Genomic DNA, 10,189 nt, shown 5'->3' with positions numbered 1-10,189 from the left:
AGTATACTTGTGTAAGATGCTATATATTTGCTGTGCTCGTATCTATCTTTCCCCAGAGCCTTTTTTAGAGATAAGTGTAACTGTTAAAACGTGGCATTACGATGCAGACACAGTACACGAGAGATGATCAGTTTTATAGGATCCATGGATTTTTTTTTTTAATGTATGCTTTATTAAGTTTCTTAAACATTTTACAATGCAAAAAGAAATAAGAAAATGTTGAATTTCATCATCAATATTTCTAACAGAGGTAAACGTTAACAAGCAAACATATAATATAAATTCAAATATTTCTGCCCACTTTATAGGGGAGCCATCCAAGGAAATAACACAAAGCAAAATTCATACCAACATGAACTGATAGGATCCATGGATTTTAATGAATGATCCTCCTGACTTGGATCAGGATATAATATTCTTTTTTTTTTTTTTTTTTGGGGGGGGGGGGGGGGGGGGGAGATTTCAGTCATATTTTATGATTCACAAATTGCGACTCAGGAATAACAGCTCATGATTTTAAAATTAGTTTTGGGAGTTTATGTGTGAATAATTCATTAAAAAGGAGCATTTGGACTTATTTAAATTAGGTGTGAAGAGAATTTCAGGCAAGATATTTTGAAAATTATTGTATCTAACATTAATGCTAGTCATAATCATTGTGTTACATATTCAGTTTATCATGGACAAAGAGACAATGGTTTTCAACACTGATTTTTCTGATGCTGTTTCAATTTTTTTTCTATTCTGGCATGGATTTTGATTTTGAAACCCAAGTAAACTTTTTGCTGAACACCATTGCTAGGCTCTGTGACTCTTTTTTTTGATTGGATACTAGGACTCTGTGAGTGGAGAGAGTGTTTCTTTTTTTTTTTTTTCTTTTCCCTCCTGAAGGACACCCCTGCACAGTGACTAAGATCGTGGATTAGGACTTTAATGAGGACAACCACAGACATGATCACACCAAGGACCCAGAAAGTTAAGCCTCCCCTCTGCTGGATGGAGTCCGGCATTGTAGTTCCCTAATATCAGCCAGCAAGCCAACTGGGTACCCTCTACACACTCAGAGAGAGATTTCTCCATTCTTAAAAACTATTTTTTCTTGATTTCTCTTTTATTGTAATCTAGGGTTGTACATGGAAAACATTTTTTGTTTGGTCCATTTATTTGATTCATTTGGCATGATAATTCATTTCATTTAGTTCAGGCCAAAAAATGTTGTTTATTTGTGTCATCTGGCCATTTCATTATAGCCAGTGGGAAACCAATGCATCCTATTTTGTGTTGTAAAACGGAGGTTTTCTTTCAAAGTTTAGTGAAACTTTCAGGCAAATTTCAGCAGTAAAGGGAAAATCGTTCCAAGACACCAAATCACCAAAAATGGAGTAAAGTGTCATCAAGAATAGCAGGAATAGCCCAAAACACCATGATGTGGCAAAGCAGACCAATCAGAGACATCAGCACCCCCAAGAGAGATGAGAGGAGCTAAGCGACATTAACAGTGGCAAGACTCCACAAGAGTGTCAAATGCCTCCAGCAACAGTAGCAAGAAGACCACAAAGCACCAAAAGATGGGAAAGGACACCTACAACAATGGCCTGGACACCACTGTTCTATGTATCAAATTATTGTGACAAGGGAAAAGCTTCACAAATAGTGACCTAAAGCCAGAGGAACTTCTAGAGAAGGTGTGTAGTGGTTCTGATATGCAAAGTAGTCCTCAGACCTGGCTACAGAGTAAAAAAGTAATTAAGCCATCCAAAAGCTGCAAAAAAAAAAAAAAAAAGTGAACTTATTATCCCTGGGCAGGGCAAAGCCAGAGGAAATCTCTGGAGGAGGTCCACAGTGGTCTTGATATACAAATCTGGTTTCAGATCTGTGTACAGGAGAAAAGACTATCTGGGCCATCTAGAAGCCAGAAGATGGTAAAGTTAATATCCCTGGGCATGGGGAAGCCAGAAGAAATCTCTGGAAGAGGTCCACTGAGGTCTTGACATACAAATCTGGCCTCAGACTTGTAAATAGGGTATAAGACTAACTGGATCACCTAGAAGCCAGAAGATGGTGAAATTAATATATCTTTGGGCAGGGGGAAGCAAGAGGAAATCTCTAGTAAAGGTCTGGTCCTTGGGGATCTTAACAGGCAAACTGGACCTCAGAACTGTGTATAGAGAAAAAGACTAATCAAATAGGACGGAGGATCTCCACTAGGGATGTGAATTTGTTTTAAATGAATAAGGAAAATGAACCAGATGAGAACATTTTTGTTTTGGTTCATCAAAATTTGAAAGGAATAGCCAGAGCTCTAAAAATAACGAAAAGTTTGTTTGCATTCACTTTAGAATCCCATTGAAGAGGAAAGCAAAACTGCATTTTTTTTCTACTCAGGGCAAACCACTGAAGCCAATAATCTGACACTGAACCTAGACTTAGGTGAGATAGAGTTGGAAGAGATAAGGAAAGAAGCAGAACAAATCAAGATGAAGCCTTTTTTAAACCACAGATACAAAGAAGGAAGTCTGACATATGAAACAAACAATAAGAACCAGACAATATATTCACATTATGATAAATCTGCCAATATCTTGCATATGGAAGTGGCATTTTTCTCTGAACAGTTTTTCACTACAAGAATTATAAGAGTTTTTAATGCTTCACCAAAAGGTTTTACAAAAATGTAGGTAATATTAAGACGGGTGATTATACCAGAAGCGCATAAAGGGTTCAAGTGAAACTGTGCTAGATGAAGTCTTTTCTCCTTACATAAAAATGTATGCCACTTCAATAAGCATGATAGTGGCAGATTTATCATAATGTGAATATAATAAGTCTGGCTCTTATTGTTTGCATTTTTTAAACCAGCCCATCTTAGCTGGTATTTGCATGGATTAGCAGTGACTTCTTTTTTCTTCAAACTGAAACTGAAAGAAACTTTGGCAGACACCATTTTAGTAACTCCTGTGCTGGAAAGTACAGAGGGTGGTTATTAGGGCTGTGAATCGTTTTTTGACGATTTAAAATATCGTCCGATATATTTTAAATCGTCAAAAATTGTTAGGGCCACGATACAATACCAATTCCCCCGATTTATCGTCAAAAAATCGTAAATCGGGGGAAGGGGGAGGGCAGGAAAACCGGCACACTAAAACCCCCTAAAACCCACCCCCGACCCTTTAAATTAAATCCCCCACCCTCCCGAACCCCCCCAAATGCCTTAAATTACCTGGGGGTCCAGCGGCGGTCCGGAACGGCAGCGGTCCGGAACGGCCTCCTGCAATTGAATCGTGTTGTCTTCAGCCGGCGCCATTTTTCAAAATGGCGGCGCAAAATGGCGGCGGCCATAGACCAACACGATTCGACTGCAGGAGGTCGTTCCGGACCCCCGCTGGACTTTTGGCAAGTCTTGTGGGGGTCAGGAGGCCCCCCCCAAGCTGGCCAAAAGTCCCTGGGGGTCCAGCGGGGGTCCGGAAAACGATCTCCTGCCGGCGCCATTTTCCATACGGAAAATGGCGCCGGCAGCAGATCGACTGCAGGAGGTCATTCAGCGGGGGTTCCGGACCGCCGCTGAACGACCTCCTGCAGTCGATCTCCTGCCGGCGCCATTTTCCGTACGGAAAACGATTCACGGCAGGAGATCGTTTTCCGGACCCCCGCTGGACCCCCAGGGACTTTTGGCCAGCTTGGGGGGGCCTCCTGACCCCCACAAGACTTGCCAAAAGTCCAGCGGGGGTCCGGAACGACCTCCTGCAGTCGAATCGTGTTGGTCTATGGCCGCCGCCATTTTGTGCCGCCATTTTGAAAAATGGCGCCGGCTGAAGACAACACGATTCAATTGCAGGAGGCCGTTCCGGACCGCTGCCGTTCCGGACCGCCGCTGGACCCCCAGGTAATTTAAGGCATTTGGGGGGGGGGTTCGGGAGGGTGGGGGATTTAATTTAAAGGGTCGGGGGTGGGTTTTAGGGGGTTTTAGTGTGCCGGCTCACGATTTTCACGATTTTCACGATACTTTAAAAACCCAAACGGCAACAATATGATTCCCTCCCCCTCCCAGCCGAAATCGATCGTTAAGACGATCGAGGACACGATTCACATCTCTAGTGGTTATGTCATTCTAAGATCTTTGTGCTAAAAAAAAGAAAAGGAAGCTAGGGTAATTTAAAACTGAGATGGGCTCCGTTGCTGTTCATTGTTAAAGAGTTACACTTTTATAGCTGTGCCCTATCACTGCACAGGCTGAAGGAAGAGGCAGTAAGTCCCTCCCTGTGCAGAACATGCAGTGCTGCAGAGATTTATTTTATGAGTTGCAGTGTAAACATTCAGGGGCAATTTTCAGACAGCCCTTGACCAAATATTCAGCTAAGCTTAACCATCTAGGTTTTCAGCTGAATATAGTGCTAAGTCTAGCCGATTAAAATCTGACTGGCTAGATTTAGTGCAGCTGGGGTTCCCTGGCTAAAGTTAGCCGGTTAGTGCTGAAAGTCTGGCACTAACCCACTCCTTTTCAGAAACAGAAAAATGTGAAAAACAAGATAGGGATTGCTTCAATCTTTAAAATCACCCAGGTCCCAATACCCTTCCCCCTACACTCCTGATGCTCTAGCTTTTTTTTTTTTGTTGTTGTTTTTAAAGTGAGCCCTGTCATCCCCACCCCCTTTCTCCTCTATCCTCCCAAAGCTCTCCTTAAAAAAGACAAGTGAGCCCCTGCCGGCCACATGGCCTACACCCCCCACCTCCCAATACTTCACTTAATAATAAATATGAGCCTTGCAGCCCCATGTCCTCTTCCCTACTGTCACCAGGGCTGGCGTGAGCATTAGGCGCACTAGGCGACCTCCTTGGGCGCTGGAAGTGGGCGGGGTGCCCTAGGTGGGGGCGGCATATTTGAAAGCAGCAATTGAGGGTGGAGAGGGCATGGAGCTGGGAATGATCACAGCGTATGAAGAGAGCTTCGGAGGTTCGTAGGGTGCGATCTGCGGGGTTTGGATTGGTGCAGAAGGAGAGAAAGAGAGGGAGAGAGAAAGAGATCACGTGAGGCCGTTACATCATAGTCACCGGGAGCAGCTGCAGACCTTTCCTCTGGCATTGACCCTCCCCATGTGCTTCTTAATAAACAATGTGAGCCCAGTGGCCTCATCCCCTTTTCCCCACCTTTCCCATGTGCATTTTAATGAAAAGGAAAGCGTCCATGGGCCCATCCCCTAACCCCCACCCTCCTGAAGCTCTCTCTTGAATAAAAAGAAATTGCTCCATGGCCAGCCCTTTTCTGGCTTGCTCTTTTCTCTGGTCAGAGGGTTCAAGAAAGGCTGTGGAGAAGGCCTGGGTTGCCCTGCCTCACTCCAGTTCAAACAAATTTAGAGGGCTAGCCAGGAGATCCTTTTCCCCCACCCTCCTGCTCAAAGAAAGACCATGGGATCTAAGCAGCTTCTGTACCTGTTAGCCCCCAGTTACAAAGTGCCTGCTGGACAGAATCCCACCCTGAGCTCTTACTTCCATGCTTGTATGCAGGTACAGCTGGACAAGGTGGAGAGGAGAAGCATCCATGTGACATCCGGACCAGCCATAACGCTACACAAACTCTCTCAGCTGGTTGAGGCAAGGGCATGCAGCAGCCCTGGCAGGGACAGAGCAGAGGGATATAGGTGGGCTGTTCTGCACACCCAGTTGATGGATATCAGTCACACCTTGGTGAATATCTAAAGAGTAATAAAGAAGATGACGCTGGGCTGGCAGATGGAGCAGAATGATATGACTGTTGTTCCTGGTTTTTCATGACAGACAATGATAGAAACATGCAAAAAGGCCATGGAAGATGGTGGCTATAAGGGCATCCATTGCTGTGTGCACACTTGCTGCACCTGACAATAAAAGACATCCTGGCAGCCAAGGAGCAAGACAGCAGCTTAGCCCTGAAAGATCTAATTGAAGAGGTGTAGGAAAATGGCAAGGAATTGTCACCAAACATGAAGGCTGGCCAGCAGCTCTGTAAAAAGCAGGAAGCAGTGGGAGTGCCTTTGCACCGGAAGATTCGGGATGCAGGCAATGGGGGAAATTCCAACTATCCAATGCTAAAGAGTTTAGTGGGATAATGGACAGCCCTTTAAGATCTGGATCTGGAAATCAAGATTTATGTGGATTGCCCTCTGAGATATACATAACATAACACAGCTCATATGAGTCAAGAAGCCTTTCAAGGATGTCACAGAGGATCTCAGTTCCTCAAGCCTCCCTGGGTGAGGTCATCCCTGGAGAATAAGTTAAAGGGCATCTGGCAGAAACAGGGACTGGCACCAGAGGTGCTGCTGTTTGTGGACTCCTTGCTGCAGAAAGGATGCTTGTATGCCAGCCATGCTGTGTGACTCAGAGATGAAAGGGAGCATGGTTCGCCAGTATAACACTTTAATCTTCTGGAAGGAGTCATTGTTGGCTATGGTGAGGGAATGAGATCACCAGAGGCAGAGAGACAGTGGGTGGGCATTCTACACAAGTGTAGCCACCACTTCCTCCTCAAGCTTTATCTGTCACTCCTCATGATCACAGTAGAATGATTTATCTTGACACAGGTCTTAGCTACAGTGGTTGGAAGGGGAGGAGCTTATCCCCCTCAGCAAAGGAGATGACACCAGCACATATATTGGGATTGCACAAGGAATTGTTTTGGTTAGGTTCTATTTTATTTCATTTTCAGATCTTTTTTTTTCATTTATTTGTCTTGTGGTCTTTTTTTGTTTTTGTTTATATTTGTTTTGGAAAATTTGCAAATAGCACTCACTAATTGGAAATATTGTGCTTTTGGGGGGAATTGTGCATTTGTTTTGGGGTGAAACAAATTGAAATGAAAATGCCCACTTTGGTTTGGATTACCATTTATTTTAAAATAAATGTAAATCCTTAACAAATATTAGTCATATGCTATTTTGTAAGCCCATCAAAGACATGATCATAGATCCATTGGAATATTGGGCACACAATGCCACAGTCTAGCTAGATCTGGCCAAGGTGACCCAGCATTCCCTCTCTTTCCCTGTAACCAGTGTGTCTAGTAAATAAGTATTCTCAATGGATAGAGGCATCATGAATCTACATCAATAACAACTCGCATAAGCATGGCTGGAAAAATTGATCTTTTTAAAATAAACTTTCCTCTTTTGTATTTCCTGGAATTTCTATGAAGAGTGGCAGGAGGATTGAGTATCCAACTATATAAAACCAGTGCTCAGAGTAATGGCCCTCAACACTTTATTGTTTGTTGCTTCTCTTGCTGCCACTACTGTTGAACTGCCCTGCCCACTCCTCATGCCCTAACTCTTTCCTGGTTCAGTACCTTGTTGTTTTGTTGTGCCCATCTTAGGGCCCAGCCTGGTCCTCCTAACCCGCTTCTCTCTTGGTTATACTGAGCTGTTTGATCCCATAAAACAAAAAAAATTAAAAAAGAAGAAAAAATCAAGTTTCTCCTCCAACCCTGCCCTGATCCTATTCTCTAGTCACCCAATCCAAAAAAAAAAATCAATCAAGTTCATCTGACAGGATGGTGAATCCATGCTCTCTCAGATTGAGCAACCCATTGGATTGTAGATACTTCACTATCCTTTCCTTCAGCAGAGTCTCCATTAATTTTCCCACCACTGAGGTGAAGCTAACCGGCCTGTAGTTTCAAGCCTGCTCCCACTCTTGTGAAGCAGGACCACCATCACTCTTCTCCAATCACTCAGCACCATTCCCATTCCCAAGGATCTGTTAAAAGGGTCACATAGTGGACCCATCAGCACATCTCTGAGCTCCCTCAGTATCCTGGGATGAACCTCATCAGGCCCCATGGCTTTGTCCACTTTCAGTTTTAGATCTTCCCATACATTCTCTTCTATAAATGGAATTTCAATTGTTCCACCCCCTTCTACAGTCTTGTTAACTAGCAACAGTCCTTCTCGTGGGTCTTCTTAGTGAACACTGAACTGAAGTATTTGTTTAATATTTCTGCCTTTCAACATCTCTCTCCACACATTGATCCTAGTCACCTTCCAATTTCACTATACCTCTTTGGACCTTTCTCCTTTCCCTGATGTATCTGAAGATTTTGTTTTGTCACCTCGCTTTACCTCTTTGGCAATCCTTTCTTCTGACAGACTTTTAGCTTTCTTGATTACTTTCTTTGCCTCCCTAAGTTTTACCAGGTATTCTTCCATGTGTTCCTCTTTTTGGGATCCTTTATAATTCTTGAATGCTGCTTTTCTGCTTTTATTATGTCAGCTACCTCCCTTGAGAACCAGATCGGTTTCTTATTTCTCTTACTTTTGTTTACTTTTCTAACATATAGATTTGTTACTTTTGTGATTGTTCCCTTCAGTTTGGTCCACTGTTGTTCCACCTCTCCCATTTTCTCCCAGTCTTCTAGTTGTACCTCCAGGTATGTCCACATATTGACAAAGTCTGTATTTTTGAAAATCAAAACTCAGGTCTTCATGTGAATTCTCCTTATCCTGTTTGCAATGTCAAACCATACTGTTTGATGAACACTGGTGCTGAGATGAGCACCTACCTGGACATTTGAGACATTATCCCCATTAGTGAGCACTAGGTTAAGTATAACTCCCTCCCTTATGGATTCCATTATCATTTGTTTGAAGAGAGCCCCTTGCAGGGCATCCACTATCTCTCTACATCTGGTTGATTCCACGGAAGGGATTTTCCAGTCTACATCCAGCAGATTAATGTCTCCAATAATCAACACCTCTCCCTTCTTTCCCCACCTTTTGAATGTCTTTGACCAGCTCTCTGTCTAGTTTTTCCTTTTGAGTCAGAGGCCTATAAGCCACACCAGTAAAAATGGATGCACCATAATGCTTCTTCTCTACCCCACATTCCTTGCAGTTCAGTAGCTTGGATATTGTTTTTGACATAAAGAGCTATTCCTCCCCTTTTCTGCCCTCTCTGTCTTTCCTTAACAAGTTATAGCCCAGTATGACCATATCCCAATCATGAGAATCCATGAACCATGTCTCCATAACAGCAACAATATCCAAGTCCGCCTCCGCCATTAGGGCCTGTAGGTCAGAGATTTTATTCCCCAAACTATGAGCATTTGTAGTCATAGCTTTCCAATTTTTCTCCCTTGATTTGTAGCAATTCCTAGGCACCTTTTCTGCTTTTTGGGGCTGTTGATTTTGTTATTTTCTCCTCCCATTTCCTATATTGCTTAGGGTTACATGCCAATTTCATTGGCCATTTCCTGCCACCACCATTCTTGAGTTTAAATGCCTTATAATATATGATCTGAATTTTTCACTTAGCATCCTCCTTCCTGATATGGACAAATGTAGGCCATCCTTACCATATAGCCTTTTACTGCTCCATACATGACCCCAGCCTCCAATATATCCAAAACCATTTTCTGTACACACAGGTTTTGAGTCAGAATTGAAATTATTTATATAGCATATCTTCTCATTTCACTTTCCATAAACAGGCAATATTTCTAAAAAGGCAATTTTCTTTGCAGTGTGTCTTATCATCTTGTGTTGAGTACCGGGTGTTTTCGTGTGCCCATGGGCCTCAGTCCAACCCCAGACGGATCCAGGACCGAACCGAGGGTTGGCGACGTGTCCCAGGATGGCAGAGACACGGTCTTACCCTCTGCCGGGCCTGCAAGCTCCCAGTGCCAACAACATGATGATGTTGGTAAGAGAATGGTCCTCTGACTGTTCCGAGCCCTTTAGGACCTGCCGCTTGGATTGGCATGGAACAGCAGGCCAGCCTGAGTTTGAGGGCAGATAGAGGCCTTGACACGAAGACATGACACCAAGGTTGATGCTACGGCATCACAGAAGAGGGTTGAAGCGAAGACATGACACCAAGGCTGTTGAAGACATTTTTTATTTATTTATTTTATTTATTTAACAACATAACACCAAGGCTGATGCAACGGCATCAGAGACGAGATGAGGAACTTGACGAAGTCCAGACGAGACGAGAACCTGGGCAGGTAGACATTGGCACTGTCTCTCAGGGTGCCCTACTCAGCCCACCTTCATGGGTGGACCCAATGGGCTGGTCGCTGATCACCCTGTCCCACTGCGTGCCCTACACAGCCCAACGAGGCTGGTCATGGACCATGCAGAGAGCGGGACAAGTACAGGGAAGAATCCAGCCGAGGCAGAACTTTGACGACGGAGCCAGATGTCATCTGGAGCTCAACAAG

The sequence above is a fragment of the Rhinatrema bivittatum genome, chromosome 3 (genome assembly GCF_901001135.1).
Source record: "Rhinatrema bivittatum chromosome 3, aRhiBiv1.1, whole genome shotgun sequence".
NCBI classification, from domain to species: domain Eukaryota; kingdom Metazoa; phylum Chordata; class Amphibia; order Gymnophiona; family Rhinatrematidae; genus Rhinatrema; species Rhinatrema bivittatum.
This window is presented reverse-complemented; position numbering follows the sequence as displayed.